Here is a 25,135-nt window from a genome sequence, read left to right on the forward strand (position 1 = left end):
AGATGGGGCGGAAGTTCTTCAGGTCCGTGGGGTCCGTGGGGTCCGCGGTGGGTTTCTTGAGGAGGGCGCTCAGCTCGGCATGTTTCCAGCTCTCCGGGAAGGTGGCGGATGCGAAGGAGCTGATGATGATGTTCCGGAGTTGGGGTGCGATGATGGAGTCGGCTTTGTTGAAGATGTGGTGTGGGCAGGGGTCGGTGGGGGAGCCGGAGTGGATGGTGTTCATCATGTGGGTGGTGTCTTCGGTGCTGACAGGGGTCCAGGTGCAGAGGGTGGTGGTTGGGGGCACTGGTTCGGCGGTTGGGTGCGTGGTTTGTGCGCCGAAGCTGTTGTGAATGTCGGCGATCTTGCGGTGGAAGAACGAGGCGAGAGAGTCGCAGAGGTCTTGCGAGGGAGTGATGTCGGTGTTGCAGGTGCTGGGATGTGAGAGCTCTTTGACAATGCTGAAGAGCTCCTTGCTGTTGTGGGTGTTGTTGTCCAGTCTTTCTTTGATTGCTGTCTTAAAGCTCAGCTTTAATAATTTCAGAGGATGATTGTCTATCTGTTTTGGGCCTGGTGGAGGGTACGGTTACATTTATGGATCGTCCGGTGGCAAGTTGGTGGGGCGTGAGGTGGTGATCCGAGCTTGGGGAGTTTCTTAGTGAGTAGAGGGCAAGTGGGAGGCAATAGAGCCATTTTTTACCGATGGTAGCGCTAATTTTGCTTATTTTATTTTTGAGCAAGCTGTTGAGGCGCTCACAAATGCCATTGCTTAGGGGGTGGTAGGCAGATGTTAGTTTGTGTCTGATGCCTAGCATTGTGGTCAGAGAGGAGAAGATGGCATTTGAAAAATGACTTCCGTTGTCTGTCCTAATGGCGTCCGGAATTCCAAAGCGGGAAATGACGTCACAGAGTAGGAATGTGGCTGCTGCTTTGGCATCGCAGTGGACGCAAGGTCAAGCTTCGATCCAGCGCGAGAATGGGCATACCACCACAATGAGGTATCGGTACTTTTGGCACCAATCAATCATGTCGACATAGTCGAGGTGGAGTTATTTGAAGGGTCCAGATGGTTTGGGGATGGTGGAAGTGACTGTTTTGAGTGTTGGCTTTGGTGAGTACTGTTGGCAAATAAGGCATTTGTTAACAAAGAGTTGTATTAGTTTGTGGGCATTGGGAATGAACCAGTCTGCTTGCAGCGTTGTGGACATGTTATCTCGGGAGACATGTGCGGGAAGGTGGAGTTGGTCCAGTGCCACCTGCAGTAAAGCTTGTGGCATGACAGGCTTCCCAGACATTGTTTGCCTGTAAATGAAATCAGCAGGGTCCTGCTGTACTCCCCTCTTCTTCCATAGCTCTTTCTCTTGATGTGGTGCAATTTTTTGTATTTCTCTGAGATGCAGTTGGGCAATGGAATCGTATTGCTGTGTGTTATCCATTGGGCAGAAAGCATTTGTGTCAAGAGTGTACTTGTTGTTGTCTGCGTGCTGTGCTGGTGCTACACTATCTTCATTCGTGTTTGTCTGGTCTGCTGGAGTTACACCTTGGGCGAGTAAAATTGGAGTGTTCCGGGGATCTGGCGTGATCAAAGGTAGGGGGTTGCGACTGCCGCTCTGTCTGCCCAATCTGCCAGAGCATTATCTCTGGAGAGAAAGTCCCCAGGTGTAATGAAAGGCACGGGGGGTCTGGCTGCCGCTTTGGCTGCACAATCTGCCAGAGCGTTACCTCTGGAGACAAAGTCCTGTCCATTAGTGTGCGCCGCACATTTGACAACCGCTACCTCAGTTGGAAGTGTAAGGGCCTCAATGAAGTGTTCCAGCAATTGTTTGTGGCACACAGGTGTTCCATCTGATTTGAGAAAGCCACGCCTCTTCCAGCGCAGGATGCTTGAGTGTGTTGTTGTGGTGACATAAGCAGAGTCTGAGTACACTGTGATGCGGTCATCAGTCCCGTGGTACAAAGCGGAAATTAGTGCCACTAATTTGGCAGCTTGGGCTGAGTAGTGTGGAGGCAATGTAATTTGCTGTACAATGTCTAAGGAATCAGAGGAGTCATGCTGTTGGGCCCTGACTACTGCAGCTCCTGTGTACCTAATCCCTGTCTCCTGGTCAATGGTAGAGGATCCATCAACAAAGTATACAGTGCTGTCTGGCAGGGGGTCCTCTTTTGCAGCTCCTGACTCATCTGGAGAGTATGTGGCACAGTCATGGGTGTCATCATCTGAGGCTGCAATGGGATGGGCAAAGAATGTGGCAGGATTTACTGTGTGACATTTGACAACTTTCAGAGAGGGTAATGACAGTATGACTTCATAACCTCTTTGTGTAGTTAATGTTGTCTTGGCTTTCTGAATTATAGCAAAGACAGCGTGCTCTGTGTACATTGTTAGCGAGGATCCCATGACAATGGGGGTGCTTTTATCTACAGCAAAGGCTGCAGCAGCGAGAGCTTGTTCGCAGGGGTAATGGCCTTTCATGACTGAATCTAGTATGCCGCTGAAGTAGGCAATAGGCTGTGGCCCATGGGGTATTTCTGAGTAAGGACAGCAGTCATGACCTGACCATTGCAGTGGGTGAACAGGTAAAATTACTTTGTGTAGTCAGGTGTGCCTAACACTGGAGCGTTTGTTATTTCATCTTTGAGCTGCTTAAAGGATGCTGTCATTTCAGGTGTCCAGTCTATTTTGTTGCGTTTGTCCCTGGCTGCTTTGACTGCCTTTAGGAAGGGGGCAGTTATCGTGGAGAAGTCAAAAACCCATTGATGGACATAATTAATGAGTCCAAGGAATTTTTGCATTTCTTTCACAGTTTGGGGCTCTGGGGTGTTTCTTATGGCTTCAACTCTGCCTGGTGTTACTCGTCTCCCTGATGCTGATAGTACCTGGCCTAAGTAGTGTACCTCTGTTTGACAGTACTGAAGTTTGTTTTTGTCCTCTTTATAGCCTCTGTGAGCTAAGGTGGTAAGCAGAGAGATGGTGTCTGTTCTGCACTGCTGTTCTGTGGTGCTGCAGAGCAAAAAGTCGTCGACATATTGCAGCAGAGTGCTGTCACATTGGAAATTTGATAAGTCTTCTTTGACAACTTTGTTAAAGACGCTAGGGGACTCACAGTACCCCTGAGCCAATCTTCTGTACGTCATTTGCACCCCTTTGAACGAGAAAGCCAATAGGTACTGGCTGTCTGGGTGAAGGGGGACGCTGAAAAACGCATTTTTCAGGTCAATCACGGAAAAGTATTGTGCATTCGGGGGAACATTCATGAGGATGACAGAAGGGTCTGGAACGATGGGAAACTCTGGTATCACTGTGTTATTTATCGAACGCAAGTCGTGTACCAAACGCCATTGATTGGTCTTACCTTTTCGAACCGGAAAAAGGCAGGTGTTACAAGGCGATACACAGGGGTATATGACTCCCTGATCCAGCAAGGCCTGTATGGTAGGGGCAATGCCCTCCTCTGCTTCCTTACAGAGTAGGTACTGTTTAATTCTGGGTAGAATTGCGCCTGGCTTCAAGGTTATTTTAAATGGGGTGGCAGAGCGAATAAGGCCTACATCATTGGGTCCAGTGGTCCACAGATGCGGCGGGACTTGAGCCAAGTCCGCTTCGAGCACTGAATCATATTTTTGTGGGGTAGTGGGTGTTCTCTTTTCTACTGTCACCGAGAGGGGTACCTCATACTCATAGACGATCTCTGTGATAGAATATTAATCATGATCACCAAAGAGCTGTTCATCTGAAATGTCCCTCTCTTGGTGTCCGGGCTCCATGAAGATTACACAGGCCCAGTAGCACATATAGTCGTCTCCTGCTATGAACGCCCTGTATGTAGGTGTAATGTGAAGAGCGTGCATGCCTAAGATCATGTTTCTATCTGATGTCTGGGAGTTCTGGGACTGTGGACAGAAGAGGAACTCTTTTGGGAGCTGGACAGTGCGATCGTGCAGTTCTGGTGTGTTGGCTACAATGATGTGTACCACAGTGGAGAACGCTTGCTCATCCACGGGGCGAGATCTTATTTGATCCTTCAAGGAAGAGTCAATAGTGAGTGCCATCATCCTTGCTAGGGGTGTGCCTGGTATGGAACAAACCATTGTTCCATTCTCATGGAAGTGAAAGGTCATGTTCAATTTTGCCATGAGGTCTCTCCCTAAAAGGTTAACTGGAGAATGTGGCGAGTACAGCAGTGGTTGCTCCAGCATCCGGTCTCCTATTTGTAGGGGTACTGGCTTGGTGAAGGGGACCCTTGCTATTGCCCCAGAGAATCCCTGTGTGTCCGCTACTTGATCAGAAATAGGCAGATGTCCGCCTGTAATGCAGGAGTACATGGCGCCTGTGTCAATGAGGAAGCTATATGTTTTGTTATTTATCGTGACCAGGATGGTGGGGTCATCTTCACCGCTCATGATGCATGATAAAACTGGGCACACAAGAGTTGTCTGTGGGCTGTCCTAGCAAGTGTATCCTCCAGCTTGGTATTGTTGGATAGTGCCTTGTGTGAGGGTATTGTTGGGGGTAATCACCACTCCTCCTTGGGGTGCGGTGTTTTGGGCTTGAGGCATCATTTGGTATGTGGATATTTGCTGTTGCGGCAGCAGGGGGGCTTGCATCTGCTGGGGCTGCATAGTTTGCGGTGGGGCAGGTTGAGCATAGGCATACAATATCTGGGGCTGTTGTGAATACATTGGTCGTTGTTGTTGGAATTGTTGTGGTGCTTGTTGGATGGGGCCCATGGGTTGTTGGCCTTGCTCTCGAAGTCTAGTATGACATTCTCCTAGCATGTGGCCCGGTTTGTGACAATAAAAGCAGGTGCGTGGGCCTGCCTGTAGTGGGGCCCTTTGCTGTCCCATTCCATTTCCCCTTCCCTGCATGCCTGTGTTTCGGTAGGTGTTATTTCTGTCATTGTTGTAGTGCTGTTGTTGGTCACTTCCGTAAGCAGGTAGTGGTGCTACGTATTGTACAGGGGGCTGTTGTTGCATGTACTGCGCTGTAGGCTGTGTTGGGCCTGTACATACTGTACTGCTTGTTGGGGTGCGGTCTACACGTACTGTACGGCTGGCTGTGTTTGTTGTTGTGTCTGTGCTTGCACATATTGTATGGCAGGCTGCTGCACTTGTGGTGTCTGTGCCTGCACATATTGTATGGCAGGCTGCTGCCCCTGTTGCGGAGAAGACTGGGTATTGGTGGCGAGCGCGTTTTGAGCGGCCTGTGGAAAGGTGGTGACTGCCGTCATTTGGCTGACAGGTGCAGCTAACATGACATTGTCTAATGCATCTTTTTTCTTATTAAGCTTCTGCTGTACCAGTTTTGCAGCTGCATTTTCAATAGCTAGCTGTCTACTTTTTTCCTGTTCTATTTTCTTTTTGCAGAAATGTATGATGTGGTCTTGGATATCAGGCCATGGTTTTGCCTCCGTGGCTACTACCCCATCTAGTTTTTCCTGCATGTCTTCTGGCAGTCCTCTCTTGACCATGTGGTAAAAAAGCCTGCTGTTTCCTCCAGTTGTATTCCAGGAGTCACCTAACTCCTGGTGCCATTTTTCTTTCATTCTGGAAATAAAGTTAATCGGGTCCTCATTTGTTTGCATTGTCAGTGACATGAGAGACTCAATATCTGGAATGTCAGGGTATTTTAGTCGCAATTTAGTCCAGACTGCTGCCCTTATTTTGTCGAATGGTTCTCCATCGTACTTGGTGTCGTTCATAGTTATTAACCCTCTACTGATACTTGTGAACATTTCTTCTGCTTCCCCTCCCATGAGGGAGTTAAGCAAACTTTTCATATCGCCTATGAAAATGCCTGTAGTATTTTTCTCTAGGGCCACTATCCATTTGCTGGCACCCTCCGCGAGGGGCGGGAGGTTATTTTTAATGGCTTCCTTCTCTGCGTAAGACCAGCAGTTATAAATTGGGGGGTCCTTTGCCCTTTTGTATAAAAGCGGCATCTGGCGGGTAATTCCTGCACCTTGATGCTTTGGTCTTGTGGTGTCATATTGCCTGGCATATTTCTGCCAACATTTGAGACTGGCTCGCATATAGGCATAATCCCAATCCTCATCCCCTATACCCGGCAGGATACGTTCTACTGCTGTGGCCATGTGCTGAGGTTCGAAAGACCCTTCTCTTGGCCAGGGGATCATCTGCGGGGCCAAAGACTCTGTCCATCCGGCCAGATCGTCTGTGAAGGGGTTGACAGCATAATCTGAATCCTCTGCTTGTGTCACTATTTTGTTGGGAGTCAGGCCATCGTCCCGCAGGGCACATGGTCTGCTGAGGAACATGCCATTACCCTTTTTCGCTCGGGTGTTGCGCATGGAAGCGGTGCCAGTGACATCGTAGTGGATGTCCTCTGGGCGTCCGTGTGTTCCCAACACTGTAAGTCTTTCTACCTCTGTTGTCCTAGTCCTCCTTCTCCCCCCTGTATCCCCTGAATTTGGGAATTCCTGATGTTCGTAGAATGGGTTTGTCGCATTTGGGGCGCGTGGCTGGCTGGATGAGTCTACCATGGCTGTGGCGGATGGTGGGGCAAACGGATCCACCACAGGTGCAGTATGTCGTGGTGGTGGCTCTGGGTGTGTGGAGTGGACCTGTGCTGTCATGGTAGTCGCATGGGTGTGGTCTGGTGCAGTTGTCTGAGGGCAAGGGGAATGGGTGCTGTGGCACAGTACTGCCATCAGTTCTTCGTTGTCTCCCATGTCCCGAGAGGGACCTGCGCTTGGCAAAGGTGTGGATGGGAAGTAGGCTGACTGCTGTTTACTACGGCCATGTTCCCCAGTCCCTCCTGTATTTTCAAAAGGGTTTGTCTGTACAGTAAGTTGTGGTGAAGTGTTCATTATTGTTTGGGTACTGGATGGTTTAAAGTGGGCAATCTTGAGGGTCTCAGATAATCTGTCACTCATTTGTTCTAACTTTAATGAGGCACGTCGGACTACCTGAGATATGTCGTCGTGTTCGGGGTTGCGTGGCATTTCTCTGATGAACATGTCTGTTCGGGTATCCCCATTTTGACTGCACTCTAAGCTTTTATTGAAGTCTGCGGCCGTTCTCCATGTGTCATAGTGGACTAGATACGGTGCCGGACAGCCCTGTAACTCCCTGTCCCTATTCTGTGGTTGGACAGAGGAGAATGTGATCAGTGGTTCGCCTGCATTTGTGCCGCAAAATGGCATGTGGTCTCGGGGGTGGCCTCCCGCTCCTGGAGTTGTGGAGCATTGGCATCACGGACGCCGTTGAGATCAGGGTAGTGGGGGAGTGCATGGCGAAGCGAGGCGGATGAGTGGTGAGATGACGTGCGTGAGTTGTTTGATGGTGCAAGGGACACATTGTCGGAATCTTCCTCTTCCTCCTCAACAGGCAGGACTGCGACGGAAGTGGGGTTCAGTTGTAGGGTAAAATGCACATTTATTTGTCCTGGTAAACCTGGCACCGTGGCGTGCAGTGTTGGACTACTACCAGTGATAGGTGTTACAGGTGGGGGAATGTCTGGGGCTGGCACTGTGACGGGTGTTGGGGCTGGCACTGTGACGGGTATGGGTGCCGGCACTGTGACCGGTATAGGTGGGCCACTGCTGGTGCCAGGTGGTGCCGAAGGGGCAGCACTACCTTCACCGACAGGTTGAGGGTGTTCGGAAGTGGTAAAGAGGTCACTTGGGAGTTGACTGTATCCAACAGTTGCCATATTATTAGTCGTACACTGTAGGTCTAGTTCTTTATTTTCGGCGGATGCAATTGCGGGATACATGCCATTGGCGTGGTATGGTGGGGGCGCGGAAGGGGCAGTGAGCAGGTTAGCAGTGTGCTCTTGCGTATTGTCTTTAAAGATACGCCAAAGGTCCAGGGTGGCTTTCCTTTTTTGTAATTTAGTGCCGGAATATTTGGTGTTTAGGAAGGTGGTGGCGTGCTCAAGGGTAGTTACGTCAAAGCTTCCTTCTGAGTGCCATGGATACTTCATGTTTCTGGTCATCTTATGAAGCTCCCTACAATGTTTGAGTATGCGTTGTTCCTACCCATCAAACATTTTCAGGACATGCTGGAGTGGGGTCGCCATGATGAGATACTTCAGTCTCTCCGGAGGCGTGTGTTCTGTGAACGGAAGTTAGACCCTTCAATGGGGGCCAGTGCGGTCTGTGCTGTTCTAGAGATCGGGTACTAGTTCACCTGCTACTGCCTCAAGGATACGGTCATATATGGCGGTCTGTAGTTCAATATTTTGGGAGGGAGTGCACCCAGGAAAAAGAAGCTGGCCCCCAAAGCAGGCGTCAGCTATTTTAGAGAGGTGTGGGTGTCTGGGAAAAACGCTTGATAGGACTGTCGGTCCTTCCCACCCTTCAATGTCTAGGATAAAATATATATAAAACCCAGCAGGTGTTTGGTATATAGTGGAACTCAGTATCCTGTTCATGGGGTCACTAACGTACTGGCGATGCTGTGTGTTCTGTAAAGAAGGGTGGGTGTCTTCACCTATGTACTGTCACCCTAAACACCGGGGAGGTTGGGGAATCGATCTTTTATGAGTTCGTCTCCTACTTCACAGAAAACAATGTGCGTAAGTATTAGCCTTAAGTCCAATTCGTCAGCTCCCCGATATATACCTGTAGCTGAGAAGTCAGGAAATTCAAGATTATGGTGGGCAAGGATAATTTTACTCTGTATAGGGTTTCGGGGCTGAGAGGAAGTAACGGTGGTGGGGATTTCTAAGCCTGGGGATAATAGACGGATATATATGTGTATCCACTCTGGTGTTTTGAGCGATGATACGCCTACTATTCTTTTGTCAAATAGTGCCTGAAGCGCCTGCATTAGGCTTGTAATAGAATGAGGTGTGCACCTGAATGAGGGTGTACTATTTGCGTATTTTTTTGAAGGTATTTGGTGCTGGCTCAAGGGGGCAGGAAAATGCTGGTGCGATAGATAGAGTAACCTGTCTGGTGTGGTTATAGTCAATGTTGAGTGCTTGAAGTATTGTGAGAAGAACCGTGCTGGTGAGGGGTATCAAATGGATAAAGCAAGACGGACGGCCGTCAGAAATGCCCACAACGTTATTGTTGATCAGAAATATTGTGATATTGTCACGGGTATTATCGTTCATTCCCCTACATGAAGTTGGAACAATGGGGTAAGTTGTCACGGTTAGGTAAGGATGCAGGCCCTGCGGGGTCTTGCAAGTAGTCCGACAATAGTGCTCTTAGAAGAGGTGTTGTATCGTCCTCAGACTGTGAGTGGAAAGAATTAGCGTTGGAGACTGAGGGTGTAGGGGAGTCAGGACCTTCACCTTCCAGAGGTGGGATGGACGCTGCTTCAGATAGAGCAGCTGACTGTATGGAATCTACAGAGGAATCGTCGTCAGTGATAAAGATGGATGAGTTGGCAGGATGGTTAGGGTAACCTAGGTATTCACAGGGTAGAAAGGGGGGGCAGATAGGGTGGAGGAATTAGAGGCTTCTTCTGCGTACAGCAGGTCAGGGCGGGTAGTGTCTGGAGATGGCGGGGTGAGAGATATATCTGGGAGGGCGTTATATATGTCGTTCAGAGAAATCGCAGAGATGCGAACTTGGGTGTTTTGAGTGAAGTTGATGCGTAAAATCGCCGAGGCGGCTGTCAGTATTTCTCGGAACTCGTTATCAAGGGGAGTGATTTGGTCAGTGGTGGTATTATGAACAGCCTCAGGAATACCGTTAATAAACTGGATATTACAATGGATAAGGCGTGGTGGGGCGTTAGACATCACGGATATAGGGGGAGGCAGAGCATAACTGGTGTAGGGGGGGGCAGAAAGAGCAAGGGGTAGGAGAAAATACAAATTCTCCCCCCTCTATTTGGCAATCAATTGCGCGAGCAAATGATAGACAAAAACAGGAGGATAGCAGGGAGGAAAAATGCGATGCAAGAGTAGGGAGTGGAGTAGGAGAAGGCTATGTTACCTGGCAGGGGGTACAAAAATAAAAGGAAATATTGGTAAGTATGCAACACAGACACCGGGGGGTGGGCGGGGGACAAGGAGCTATTGGTGGGGGGAGCAGTGGCGCAGATGTTATCAAAAGCACAAGCAATGTTATCAAAAAGCAGAAGCAATGAGACTGATGACACAAAGCACGACACAGTAACACGGAACAGGAAACAAAAACAGTGAAAAAATATATGTTTTAAACGCAAATACAGAAAGAGCAATAAATGCTGATCAGGTAAAAAGGATGCATCCTAGAATAAAGAAGCAATGATATAGACGCGATATCCTAAAAAGAAAGTGGAATGATGGAGATGCTGTAGCGGAGGAACGTAATAGAGGTATTGTGGGATCTTTGAAAAATGGGTGGAGGAGAGGTGGTCGGGAGGCAAGTGTGCCGATAGAGAGTAGAGAGGGGGTGGAGGAGGTGGAAGTGGGAGGGAGGTGTTGAGAGAGAGAGTAGGATAGAGGGATGAAGAACCCAAGAGAAAAAGGTGGTCAGGAGGAGGAGGGGGTGCGAGGCAGGCGTTCAGTAGCGTCTGTGGAAGAGGGAGGGGTGGGGCGCCATGGCAGGAAATGAGGGACTGTAGCAGAAGCTGTTCTGCAAATAGCACAGGGCACTTCCTCTTTTTGTGCGCACAGAGGACGTGCTGTCAAAGGCTGTCGGCACTGCTTAATGACAAGTGGAAGTGCAAGATAAACAATAACACCCAATCCATGTAGAAATAAATCATGAAGAGAAGGAAGGAAAAGAGTGGAGGACGGAAAGGCAGTCCTCATTAAGTAGTTTGCAGGGGCTGCCCCGTGAGGGGAGGTGCAGAGGAGCAAAATATGAAGTGAAAGAAAATTAAATGCAATTTCAAGGCACAATATAAATCATAACGAAAAGAGTAAATGACATGGAAGTCAATCTGAAAGCATAATGTAAGGCAGAGAAATGCAGCGGCTAATACTATTAATAAGGAGACACAATGTTGGACGCATGCAAAATCAAGCAAGAAAGAAGTGAAACGTAGAATCTGTCGGGGAATTGAACCCGGACCCCATGCAAAACCCTGAAGTGCTGAGGGAGTATTAGTCTTGAATCTGTCTGAGAATGAAGCTCAGACCCCGTGCATGCTGGGGGAGGAGGAATCTAGGCCCTGTCGGGGAATGGCCCCGACCCCATGCACTGACCAGTGATGCTGAGGGTGTAGAACTGCGGGATCCTAGGTATATAGGACCAGGACCCTTCTCAAATGTCAACCATTCCCTCCGGGCTTCAGCCGGCAGGGCAAAACAGAAAAACCACAAAGCCACATTCCCTCCGGTCTACAGCCGGCAGGGCAAAACAGAACAAGCATTGGCATAGCCAATAGGTCTCGCTTTTGGGACCTTATAAGTATTTTGATATGCAGCACAATATCGCTGGTGCAACATCAATTTTTGCGTGGCTAAACACTTATAAGGTCCTAAAGACGACACCTATAGGCTATACCAATGCTTGTTATTTTTTGTTCTTGGGGAAACCGGGCTAGTGCCAGGAGGGTTAAGGGTGAGTGCCAGGGAGGTGAGGAGTGAGTGCCAGGGAGGGGCAGGGTGAGTGCAAGGGGCGAAGGGTAGCTGCCAGGCCAGGGGGGTGAAGGGCTAGTGCCATGGAGGTGAAGGGTGAGTGCCAAGGGGGCGAGTAGTTAATGCCAGAAGGGACATGGGTGAGTGGCTGGCAGGAGAGGGGCCCACTCAAGTGGGAAACACTTGAGCGCATCGAAAAGCAGGGAGGTGACTGCTGAAGGGAGACGTATATTGGCACAGAGAGGCGGAGCAAGGCGCGTGCACTTGGGAGAGCGAGTGGAAAGCCAGATGGCACCTCCGCTCGTGCCTGTACGTGTGTAAGTCGGACGGAGAGAGGGAGGGAGTGAGAGAGGGAGGGAGGGAGAGCAGGAGGGATGGAGAGAGGCAGGGAGGGGGAGAGGGAGAGGGAGGGACAGAGAGAGGAATGGCGGTAGGGAGGGAAAGAGGAAGGGACGGAGAGAGGGAGAGCGTGAGGCAGGGAAGGATAGAGAAGGGGTGGGAGGGAGGTGGGGAGATAGGGAGGAACAGAGAGAGGAAGGGAAGGAAAGAGAAAGGGAGTAGAGAGGGAAGAAGGGAGAGAGGAAAGGAGGGAGAGGGGGAGGGACAGAGAGAAGGAGGGATATAGAAAGGTAGGGTGGGAGAGAGGGAGGTGCGGAAAGAGGGATTGATGGAGAGAGGGAAGGGCAGATAGAGGAAAGGAAGGAAGGGACGGAGGGCAGGTGGGAGGGAGAGAGGTTGGGATGGAGAGAAGGAGGGAGGTGGGGAGAGAGAAAGGAACGGAAAGAGGAAGGGAAGGAAAGAGGAAGGGAGAGAGAGAGAAGAGGCGGAGAAGGGAGGGAGGAAAGTAGGTAGAGGGAGGGAGGGAGAGAGGAAGGGAAAGAGAGAGGGAAGGAGGGAGGAAGGAAGAGGGGGAGAGAGGAAGAGAGAGAGGATGAGAGGGAGAGAAGAGGAGAGGATGAGAGGGAGAGAGGAAATGAGGGAGGGAGAAAGGAAGAGAGAGAGTAAGAAAAAGACAGAAGGAGAAATAACAATAAAGTGAGAGGGTATATAAAGAGAGAACAAAGAAAAGGATAAGAGCTAAAGAGAGAGGAGAGAAAGCAGAATGGAAAGGGATAAGAGGAAGAGAGAGAGAGAGAGACACACATCTAGAGCAGAAGCGAGACAATGTGAAAGAGAGCAAAAGAAACCGAGAGAGAGGGAGCAGGACAGCGAGCGAGCGGGAAACAGGAGAATAAGAGAGATGACCAGCCAGAGAGGGAGAAAAGAGACGAAGAGAGAGGGGTGTAGACTCTGTGTACCTTGTGAGAGAGAGGGGCAAGTAGACGCCACAGGCAGCAGAGCTGAAAGCACTCACACAGATCCGTGTGAGAGGCACAACTTCGCAAGCGCTATGTTTCATAGTCTAACTAAATACGAAACAAAGGGCTATGCTACACAGTCTAACTAAATACAAAACAAAGCGCTATGTTTCGGGCGGTATCAGAACTGCGCACTTTTTTTGTTAAGAAGAAAAACATTTAAAAAAGCTCATCAATGGCATGCAGGCATAATTGGAAAAACAAGAGAAGGCAAGCTATCAGAAGGGGCTGTGTCCTGTGTTGTGACCGCGAACCGGAGCACCGGCTGTGTTTGTCAGGAAGGTTACTCAGCTTTGAAACGCTCTTCTAACACGGTTTTCTGCACCTCAGATAAATGCGTGAATGTGCAGTCTGCTTTGAACTCTTCAAGGATGAGCCTGTCTGATCAAAAGATCCGAGCTGGAGCTGCAAGCAGTGATCCTGTGCTGTGGCCGCGCGGACGTGGACAAGAAAACAAGATAAAAGAATGAGGGGTAAAGGTGGATTCGTGAGAGTGAGGAAGGACGGACATGGCGGCCAGCAGAGTGGAGTCGAAGGGACTAACATACGAGGCGTGCTTTGTGGTGGGGGAGGGGGAATGGCAAAATGCAGACGCCGAGTGTGGCGGCCAGCAGAGTGACACGATCTGTGGTAGGGGAGGGGGAGGAGAAATGAAAGGAAAGGCTGTGTTTGCGGGGAGAGAGAGGGGAGGTGCTGGTGTGGGAGGGGGGAGGTGCTGGTGTGGGAGGAGTGCTGCTATGGCAAGGCTGTGTTTGCGGGGAGAGAGAGGGGAGGTGCTGGTGTGGGAGGGGGGAGTTGCTGGTGTGGGAGGAGTGCTGCTAGGGGAGGAGAAGCCCTGGCCGTGAATGCTCGTGCATGTTCACGTGAACTGCAAGAAAGCGCCGGGCTGAAACCCCTTAGTTTGAAGAGGATTTTGCCGACATGAATTCGATCCTATCCATTCCTGCGGAATGGGACAGGCTCGACCTAAAAATCACAAAGCCACGTTCCCTGAAGGCAAAAGCGACACATGGGAGTAGTGAAAGTACACAAGAGGTGGATCATTGTATGTAAGAAGAACGAGCAAACTCGTGACCACAAAGAGAGAGAGAGAGAGAGACGGTTCAAATCGTGACCAGAGAAAGTGCTGCAGGGGGACAGGTGGCAGCCAGAGACAGTCCAGGAAGAGTCTGTTGCACCCCCAGGCAGCATAGACCCAGGAGATTCAAGAGAAAAACAAAAACCTTGTCTTACCCGTAGTTTCTGCCGCAAAGGAGCAGAGGCCGGACTCTCATGGACCTGTCGTGGATGTACACCTGATCCGCTGCAAACAGTACGTAGTACGATTTCACGTTGGGCGCCAGCTGACAGAGGGGAAACTGGAGGCCCTTCTAAGCCCCCTTTGAGGGTGTGGTCACATGTACTGTGATCTGGAGTACCGTCTCAATAATGCACTGATAAAAGAGGAACAATGAAGTGAGATGACGATATTTCACGTTGGAGTGGCACTTTATTACACAACAACATATGTATTTCAATAAAATGTATTGCTAAAGGACACGCTTAAGAAAACCTGGCTTCACTCTGCCATGGGTACATGCTAGATGAAGATTGCTTGTAAAATGCTGCGAGGCAAACAGAAGTGATTAATTATTAAAATGCGAGATTTGATTAACTTGAAACTTTAAGAAGAGATTGAAAACCAGTTCAAGACAATATTTCGTTGTCACACAAGTCTCCTGGAGAGAATCATTTTGGCAAGTTTAAGCTTTTCAGAAAGAACAAATACCAGAGGCTAAGATCCTTAAGAGGCATAATTGAATTTAGCTGAGTTATACAGAATACATTTTTATCAGGCCTAGTGCCTTAAAGCACCTAACTAGGAAGAGTAACCCTACAAGATTTAATGCTGCTAAGGTACCTTAGGAATATAAGGGATTGGGTGTGGATGGAAAAATTCCTAGGTAAAGTCAAGAATTCTAAGAGAGATAGAGGTATTATCTTATCTGGGAAGGCATCACCTGATAGAATAGGCTTGGCAGTCCCAAATCAGATAAACGGTCGACCGGAGAATCTCGCCAAAGTCAGCTGTAGAGTCTGTCTTCTGATTGTGATGCTGAATCTTTTATACCTGAAATTGCAGAACTGACACTGTCCTGACATATTTTCTGACGCAGGTGGCTTGACCGCATTGTCCTAGGACAGTGGGGGGCGGTCAGGTGTCCTAACGGTTGGTTGGCCATGCTTGACCGCAGAACATAAACAAAGAACATCTTGTCCTGTACATATTTCTAAAAATGTATGTGATAGCGGAACTTACCTTGTCCTGTACATATTTCTAAAAATGTATGTGAGAGCGGAACTTACGCCAGGTGCTAGTATTGCAAGATGTTGCGGCTTATATTTCGGCAAGCTAAGTTTCAAAACAATATTTCAGTAAAAAGTCCCAAGATGTGCCAACTTGTACCAGCTGGGTTTGTGTACGTGTGTGGGCGTTGGTTTTGATGCTGTGGAAAATTACTGTACTTCGTGTTAGTCCAATTTACCACGTTGTTTTCAGTGAACCAGAAATGCATGTTTAACATTATTGTGGGCCTAGTGCATTTTGTAAGCCTAAGGCATGTCTTTTTGGCCTTTGCCTTGGGTCTATAACCCCAGAATTCAGGGAATTTGTGGAATTTAATTTGCTGATCATACATAGCAAAAGGTGAGGGTTTTAAAGCATGTTTCTGATTCTCCTGGGTGGGGCCATATAGCACTTTTATACTACCAAGGTAGATAAGAGATGCTCTTTTTGGTGATCGGATGGTAGAGCGTGATTTTAACCCTTCATCACATGGCCTGTGTTATTGCGTTGTTTGCTTCAAATTCTCCTTGTGCCTGGCCTGTGTTATTGCATTGTTTACATCAGATCTTACTTGTACCTGGCCTGTGTTATTACATTGTTTGCATCAGATTCTTCCAGTGCATGGCCTGTGTTATTGCATTGTTTACATCAGATTTTTCCCCTTGCATGGCCTGTGTTATTGCATTGTTTACATCAGATTTTCCTTGTGCCTGGCCTGTGTTATTGCATTGTTTACATCAGATTTTACTTGTGCCTGGCCTGTGTTATTGCAGTGTTTGCGTCAGATTCACCTAGTGCCTGGCCAGTGTTATTGCATTGTTTCCATCAGATTCACCTAGTGCCTGACTCGTGTTAATGCATTGTTTGCATCAGATTCTCCTCGTGCCTGGCCTGTGTTATTGCATTGTTTGTGTGAGATTCTCCTAGTGCCTGGCCTGTGTTATTGCACATATGCTGTGCCGTAACAACAAAAAATTTGTGAAGAAGTGGTACCAAATATTAAATAAGTGCTCTTTGGATCTTATTTTATTAATTGTGGAGGAACTATATCATATTTTGAAAAACCTGGAAGAGGAATTGACAGTCATCAACAAAGATTTAACTAAACATGAGAATTTGCAAGAAATGTTGGATGATATCAATAAAAAACTAAAGAAATATGAAAGGGAGATACATGAAAGGAAGATCAAGAAGTATCGCAGAGATACAATTGATTATACACTTGAAGAAGTTTATACTTGGGCGGAAGTATAAAGCCAAAGAAAATGGCAACAGAAGACACAAACAAGCTCATCACAAGAAAGCGTAGTCTCAGATTCTGATGTAGCCCAAAACAGACCACCACTGCATGAAGAAGCAAGTACATCTGCAAAAGGGAGCAGCACACAAGGTACAAAAGGAGGAAAGGTGACTTTTTTATCCACAAGCCCGGCAGCGAACAATGCAACAAACATAGAAAAACCCGTCGGGGCAAATCAACAGAATCCGAAAAAGCAAAGAGATCATTGAGGAGCACAGTCAAGATGACTTCATTATCAACATATCAAGTCAAGAACTTACACATGACCAAATTAAAGTTCTCAACAAAGGAATATCATTTTGTCCTACATACAGCAGCAATATTGCTGAAACTGAAATTGCCATTTTCAAATTTCTACGTACATTAAGACTCAAATACTTTTTCAGCATCTTACCCATCTCAGAAGAAAACAGTATGAGCTTAGAGTATGTTGAATTCAAAAGAAAGAGTACTTTCTGCGCACCTTCCTTCCACAAAACCATCGATATTTTTGAACGCTTGGTTAAAACAGAATGCAATAAAATCAATTTTGGAAAACCGAAGAAATCCAATTTCACAAAAAGGAATGGAATATCCTTAAGAATTTGGCGAGGAACTCTAATATCACCTTTCAAAAGGCAGATAAGGGCGGCGCCCTAGTTGTAATGGACTTTGATTTCTATCACAACAGTGTGTTGCAACACGTACAAGATCAAGGAATATATATGAAACTGAAAAAAGACCCCACTGAAGATTTTCAAAATATTCTGAGAGAAATTCTAAAAAGAGCCTTAGACATGGGATGGATCAGCCAAAAGACATATCAATTTTTGGATAACCAATATCCTAGACGTCCACAATTTTACATGCTCCCAAAGGTACATAAATGTTTAACATCACCGCCGTTTAGACCCATAGTGTCAGCATGTGGGTCTATTTCTGAATCATTGGGTTAATATGTAGATCATTTTTTACAGCCGATGGTACAGGATTGGAAGACCTACATTAAAGATACTACATCTTTTTTTAACCATTTGGAAACTCTTCCAAAAAAAGACATGATGAACTGGTTACTATTCACAATAGATGTAACTTCATTATATACTTCAATCCCTCATAACGCGGGTATAGAAGCTATAGAGTGGTTTTTGCTGAACAACGAGTGTGCTGGAGCCAATAAAGTTTTCTTGTTAGAATTGACGCATTTTGCTCTGTACCATAGTTATTTTGAGTGGAAAAACACTTTTTACGCTCAATGCAATTGAACTTCTATGGGCTTTGCTGGAGCCCCCACATATGCGACGATGTTTATGTCAAAATTCGAGCAAGAGCATATTTTTCAAGAATCAACCTGGACCGAACATCTAGTATCATTTAAACGATATATAGATGATATTTTCTTAATTTGGAACGGAGAAGAAACTCAGCTCATTGAAAACATCCAGAAGTTGAATGATTGGTACCCTCACATCAAATTCACACACACCATCAACAAAAATTGTATTCATTTCCTGGATGTGCTAGTACAAATCAAGGATTACACCATCAAAACCAACGTGTACACAAAACCTACAGATCGAAATAGTGGTTTACATTTTAACAGCTTTCATCAACTAGCTTTGAAAAGACAATTACCTTTTTGACAATTTTTACGTTTGAAACGCATCACTAACACAGAGGAGGAAGCCAATCAAACCATTGATCAGTTTGCTGAAAAGTTCATAAAAAGAGGATATCCTGAAACTTTAATTAACGAATCAAAACAAAAAGTACAAATGATGGAAAGATCAACTCTTTTAAGACAACAAGAAAAAGTGGAGAAGCATTTCAACATATGTGTGTTTTGAAATATTCGACTGAAGCAAACAAGTTAAAAAACATCATCAAAAAACACTGGCATCTGATTGAAAACGAAACTGATCTAGAATGCATCAACAAAAATAAAGTTATTTTTGCTTTTCAAAGATCCCGCAATCTAAAGGAGTTGTTATCTAAGAAAACCACTGAAAATACTACCACGAAATTCAAAGGGATGCAAATTTGTGGTAATTGCACGCATTGCAACAATGTCATCAGAGGGCAACAACTAACTCACCCCTCAAAAGGTTTTACAATTGAGTTGAAACACACTAGCACTCGTGACTCGAAGAATGTGGTGTATGCCATTAAGTGCCCGTGTGGCAAGATATATGTAGGTATCACCGAAAGGAAGATAAAGGTTCGAATCACAGAACATAAAAGTAATATAAGACTGAAGAATGTCAAATCAACGGTGGCTATGCATTGGCATGTAGTTGGACACAACGTTTCACAATTAAGATACACTGTACTAGAAGCAGTGAGAAAAGATCTGGGTACAGACCCACATAAACAATTACTAAAGGCTGAATTCCTTTGGATAGGAAAGTTGAATACTTTACAGCCGTTTGGGTTGAATGACCGTATTGAATTATCTTGTTTTTTATAATGTCACACAGAACGTTTTTTCAGATCATACTGTTATTTAGGATTTTGACTTGATAACTTACTGCAGAGGTGTCCCTAATTCATAATACCATTACTATCTAGCATTGTTCTATTTTCACTTTAACACATGATTTAACTACTGATTCAATCTACCTATCGATTTCAATTATAATCATGTCAATTTGAGAATTTTCTATCAACTTCAACAAAACGGGTTACATCTCGATAGTGCAGGTTACTTTAAATCACTAAGCACTACTGATTCAATCTACCTATCGATTTCAATTATAATCATGTCAATTTGAGAATTTTCTATCAACTTCAACAAAACGGGTTACATCTCGATAGTGCAGGTTACTTTAAATCACTAAGCACATGACTATTTCACGAGGCTCCAGAACACTACACATGATCGCGCCAGGACGCTATTCACACAGCGCAAGAAAGTAGTGCGTTTGTTACCGCTTGCACAGAACGACGTGCAGCGTGTGCGAGAGAGTTTAATTTCGTGAAACTCAAGTAAGTCTTGTAATTTCTAGCGTAAACCTGATTTGTTTTAGATCATGACTTGTCAGCAGGGTAAAATTAGATCCTGTGAGTCATGTATATAATTTTTTCACATATAATTTTCTTAGAGATACCATGAAAGACCATTCTGGTGTATTGATCTGTTCTTTGATTTAACTCGACGAACGATGCTGAAACAATACATGTACGTGAATTGAAAAGAGAGATTATTGCTTGAAATAGACAGGATGTGTTTAAAATTTAATGTAGATTTTGCTGTTTGGGACTAATTAGTTTTTCGTTTTCATTTTTGTAGACCCCTGAGGAAGGGTCCTATAAGTGACCCGAAATGCATTGGGTATAATTCATTAAACTGATTTAATCTATTGAAAGAACAAAGAAATCATGAAATAAATGATATAAATAAAGGAAATTGATAAAATCATCAGCTTGTGCTGAGTGTCGATAACACAGGGGCTGCACAAATCCAAGCCCAAAACATCTTGAGGTATACCGTAAGATGGATGACGGAAAACCTGTTAAAGATCAACCCGGATAAGACCGAGGTATTGGTAATTCCATCTACCACCTCACCGTGGAGTGATCTGTACTGGCCTGCAGAGCTTGGACTAGCCCCAAAGCCAAGTGTGAACGTAAAGAGCTTGGGGATCAAACTAGACTGTGATTTGTCAATGTGCAGCCAAATATCCTCCATTGTTGGAAGCTGCTCGAATATCATCAGACAATTGAGAAAGTTAGCCCCCTTTCTCTCTCAATCTATGATGCGCTCAATTGTAGCAGCAACCGTCATCTCACGGATTGACTACGGGAATGCCCTTTATCTTGGCCTCCCAAAAATGCTGACTAACAGAGTCCAGGTCGTGATGAACGACGCCGCACGATTGATCTTTGGATTACCCAGAAGAACGAAGGCTTCCCCTCTACTACAAAATCTTCATTGGCTCCTGGTTAAAGAGAGGGTTGAATTTAAGAGTCTATGTATAGCTCACAAAGCGATTTATGGCCATGCTCCTGCCTACATTAAAGACCGTCTGGAAGTATATAACCCAACGAGAACACTTAGATCATCGGATTCCCAGTTACTGGTTTGCCCCCGCTACAAATTAGTAACCAAGGGAGGGAGAGCCTTCTCCGTTTTGGCCCACCAGCTATGGAATAAGCTGCCTGAGGGGCTACGCAGGAAGGTGAATCTTTTGCGATTCAGGAAATCATTGAAAACACTGCTGTTTGGTAAAGTCCTGAGCGCAATGTAAACTGGTAGCTGTGTCTCTCTGAGGTGTGGAGCCAAGTTATTGTAATAACATCGATTTTCAAGCGCTTAGAGACCTGCAGGTGATTGGGCGCGTTACAAATCCAAATTAACAATAACAATAACAATAACAGTTTTTATTTTTCAAAGACATGGATAAGGAACCAACAGTTCCCTGAAAATAGTGCGCACTTTCATCAGGATGGGAATTTTCCCAACCAGATCTGTTACTATATTTTCAAGGCACTCTGACCAAGCGTAACGAATGGAGCAGCACTAAAACGATTGTTTGATTATTGACTGAAAGTATAGTGTGCACAGAGCACCTTCAATATAATTCCATTGTTTGCATCAGATTCTCCTCGAGCCTGGCCTGTGTTATTGCATTGTTTGCATCAGATTCTTCTAGTGCCTGGCCTGTGTTATTGCATTGTTTGCATCAGATTCTCCTAGTGCCTGGCCTGTGTTATTGCATTGTTTGCGACAGATTCTCCTCGTGCCTGACCTGTGTTATTAGCATTGTTTGCGTCAGATTCTCCCAACACCTGGCCTGTGTTATTGCATTGTTTACATCAAATTTTCCTCGTGCCCAGCCTGTGTTATTGCATTGTTTGCGTCAGATTCTCCTCGTGTCTGGTCTGTGTGATTGCATTGTTTGCATCAGATCCTCCTAGTGCCTGGCCTTTGTTATTGCATTGTTTGCGTCAGATTCTCCTAGTGCCTGGCCTGTGTTATTGCACTGTTTACATCAGATTTTCCTTGTGCCTGGCCTGTATTACTGCATTGTTTACATCGGATTTTCCTTGTGCCTGGACTGTGTTATTGCATTGTTTGCATCAGATTCACCTAGTGCCTGACAAGTGTTATTGCATTGTTTGCATCAGATTCACCTATTGCCTGGCCAGTGTTATTGCATTGTTTGCATCAGATTCACCTAGTGCCTGACCTGTGTTATTACATTGTTTGCTTCAGATTCTCCCAACGCCTGGCCTGCGTTATAGCATTGTTTATATCAGATTTTCCTTGTTCCTGGCCTGTGTTATTGCATTGTTTACTTCAGATTCTCCTTGCGCCTGGCTCAGTGGTTAGGAGAAGCGTGGCTCAGTGGTTAGAGGCGGCAGACCCGGAAGCTGAGATCGACCATGGACCAGGGTTCGATTCCCCGCCTCGGCGGGTCTCGGGCTCAAAATTCCACGGACTCGACAATTCTCGCTCTGGTGCCTACTCAACTCATGGGGTCACACTCTGCGACTCTGGCAATAGCTCGCTTAATCTCCACTACGGCCCCTCGCTGCGGGATGCCTGGCTTTCACCTTGTGGTCACCCTGCCGGGGTTTCTCACAGGGGCATACCAGGACGGGTTCCCTAAGCAAGGGCCGGGACGCTTACGGGCAGCTGTGCGCTTTACAAGTCCAGCACATTTACATTTACATGTGTTATTGCATTGTTTGCATCAGATTCACCTAGTGCCTGACCTGTGTTATCGCATTGTTTACATCAGATTTTCCCAACGCCTGGCCTATGTTATTGCATTGTTTACATCAGATTTTCCTTGTTCCTGGCCTTTGTTATTGCATTGTTTGCGTCACATTTTTCTAGTACCTGGTCTGTTATTGCATTATGTGCGTTGCTTTTGGTATGTTATTATTCTAATAGTTGCAGCTTTTCTAACAAACATGGTACCTTTTATCCCAATTAAGTGCATCTGACTGCAAGGACACTGCACTCTTCCTGCAGTAGCAATCTACTTCCTATTTATGTAGCAACAGTCAGCCCAGCAAGCCTGCCAGAGATGTCGTAGGGTCAGAAACAGTACATAGGTAAATGGGTATGATGCAAAAGTGTTGAGTAAGATTTTAATCGAAGAAGCTGCTGTGATAGACGGCAAAACATCCATGTCGAAACATCAGCAGTAGGACAATGGTTCATGGAATGATAATGGTAGAGTTATTTACACTTCTGTGCGGCGCTTGTCACTTAATGTTCTTTTCTCCCACTCTCATGAGATGGTTTTACAAGGCAACTCTGAGCTCACTGAGTGTGGAGCTTCCACGAATCTCAGAGACGGGCCGTTCCAAAGACGGTAACAGAGAAGGTTGAAAGATCTGAGTCTTCATCCTGGTAGATGGACGGGTGATCCCTGAGGGGGTGCAGTTAGTCTGTGTGTTGCCACGGCTGTCCAGGGGGGTGTAAGAAAATGACAGCAATTTGTGGAGGGCCCTCTTTTGGGTGAGAACCTCCCAGCTTCATGCAGTACAGACTACAGGGTTTGTGTCTGCGCAGGATGAGTTACATTCTGATAGCAAAATGGAGGACCTTGTTCAAAGCGGATAGATGTTACCAAGGATTAACATCTTCAGTTACGACAGATAGAGAAAGTCCATTTACCTCGAGGTGCTTGAAAAGCTTTCTGCCCTCTGCTGGTGCAGGCTGGCTGTTTATTCTCTAGTTGGCATTTGCCAGGGGATGTTCAGAGACAGTGGTTGAATCAAACCTTGGAGCACACTTGTAGCGTTGACTCTTGGAGTCTTGTAGTGTGTACTGGATGCGGTAGAACTGTCTCAATGCTCTACAGAGCTCATAAAATCCAGACTCTCCTTCATCTCAGAGCTCGACCTCTGTGGCTTGACCAGTTGAACTGCAATAAATAAGATGACCTGGACCAGTTCTACCTCTCCCGACCTTTGAACTCATCATTGAGGAAAGAAGCCCTTGGCTGGAAGGAAGATCTATACAGGGCACAGCTGACAGAAGTCCCTGCCTGGAAGGAAGATCTGCACAAGACGCAGCTGACTGACGTCCTGTCTAGAAAGAAAGATCTGCACAAGGCATAGTTTACAGAAGCCCCCGCCTGGAAGGAAGATCTGCACAGGGCACAGCTGACAGAGGTCTTGCCTGGAAGGAAGATCCGCACAGGGCACAGCTGACAGAAGACCCTGCCTGGAAGGAATATCTGCACAGGGCACAGCTGACAGAAGCCAGTCTGGAAGGAAAATTTGCACAAGGCGCAGCTGACAGAAGTCCAGTCTGGAAGGAAGATCCGCTCAAGACGCAGCTGACAGAAGACCCAGCCTGGGAGAAAGATCTGCACAAGGCACAGATGAGAGAAGACCTGTCTAGAAAGGAAGATCCGCACAGGGCACAGCTGACGGAAGGTCTGCCTGGTGGTGACCTCAAAGCAGTGAGAGAACCACAAACCACAAGATCCTTGAAGCCCAGCTAGCCACACTGGACGCAATGTACACCAAAGGCCTGATTTAGATTTCAGCGGATTGTTTATTCCATCACAAATGTGACAGGTATCCTGCCCGACCCACTAAAAATGCATTACATCCTGTGGCAATTATAATAAGGCAGACAGGATATCTGTCACGTTTTGATAATGCCTTGGCGTAGTTTGCAGAGTTTTACTCAGCGGAACTCCACGAAGTGCCAGGGAAACTCCGCCGCACTCTGCAGACTTCTGCTAGTGGCAGAGTTTGTTAAGTTACGCTGCTCTCACTGATTTTTAGTGCCAGGAGTTTAACCCCCACTGTAAAATCAGCACAAACAGCACTACGCGTCGTGTCAGAGGGCGATGCTGCTTTCTGCCACTCTAATTGATATTCTAATCGAATGGCAGCTTCATCAACGAGAATGGCAGATTTTAACACTCTGAGTGGTCGAGAACCTACCGCAATGAGAAATCTCGCCAGGAGTAGGTCTAGCGTGTTATATTTTATCACAAGCGCTCGCCACCTTACTGGTGGCGAACCGCTTGAGAAAAGAATTCCGTTCTGCATGGAGTTTTTTGCGAGTTCTGCCGGCAGAGCGTAATTCTTCACCCAACCCTAGTTTTGAGGCAATAATCTGTTTGACAAACTCCTAACTAGGCCCTTTGTCTGCAATAAGTGTTGTAGAAGAAGTGAGATCCATGGCCTTGTGAGTATGAGACAGTTATATGACTTCTGATGAACCCCACTGAGTGAGTGTGCAGCCAGAGGGCAGTAGGGTGGCCGAAGGACATAAAATTAGGTAAACTTGAATATGAGAAATATGGAAAGGTAAAGTTTTTGATCCCTATGCACTCATTTTTCGAAAATCTAAAGGTAGATCAACTTTCTTCTTTGTGTTCTTTCTGGTTGGCGCAAGCACTTGTCGCACAATGCCTGGTTGTGCCTTCTATAAAGTATATCAATGTGTGGCAGTTCAAACAACTATCACATAAGTGCGCGCTCTAGGTAAGTATGAAACAGTAGTGTTTCTTCTCTAATTTGTCAAATCTTTCGAAAATATTTCAAAAATATAGAGACACTGACTTTTTGTCAAAACATTTCCATTTTTTTAATTTCTTTCTTATTTCCAATCATAAGAATGTCTCAGCAAATTCTTCAAGTAATCATTATCTGCACGTTATTCGTTCGCCCAATGCATTTCGGGTCTGTGGGTAAGACCCTTCATCAGGGGCCTAAAAATGAAACTT

Source organism: Lissotriton helveticus, assembly GCF_964261635.1.
Source record: "Lissotriton helveticus chromosome 1_1 unlocalized genomic scaffold, aLisHel1.1 SUPER_1_unloc_32, whole genome shotgun sequence".
NCBI lineage: Eukaryota > Metazoa > Chordata > Amphibia > Caudata > Salamandridae > Lissotriton > Lissotriton helveticus.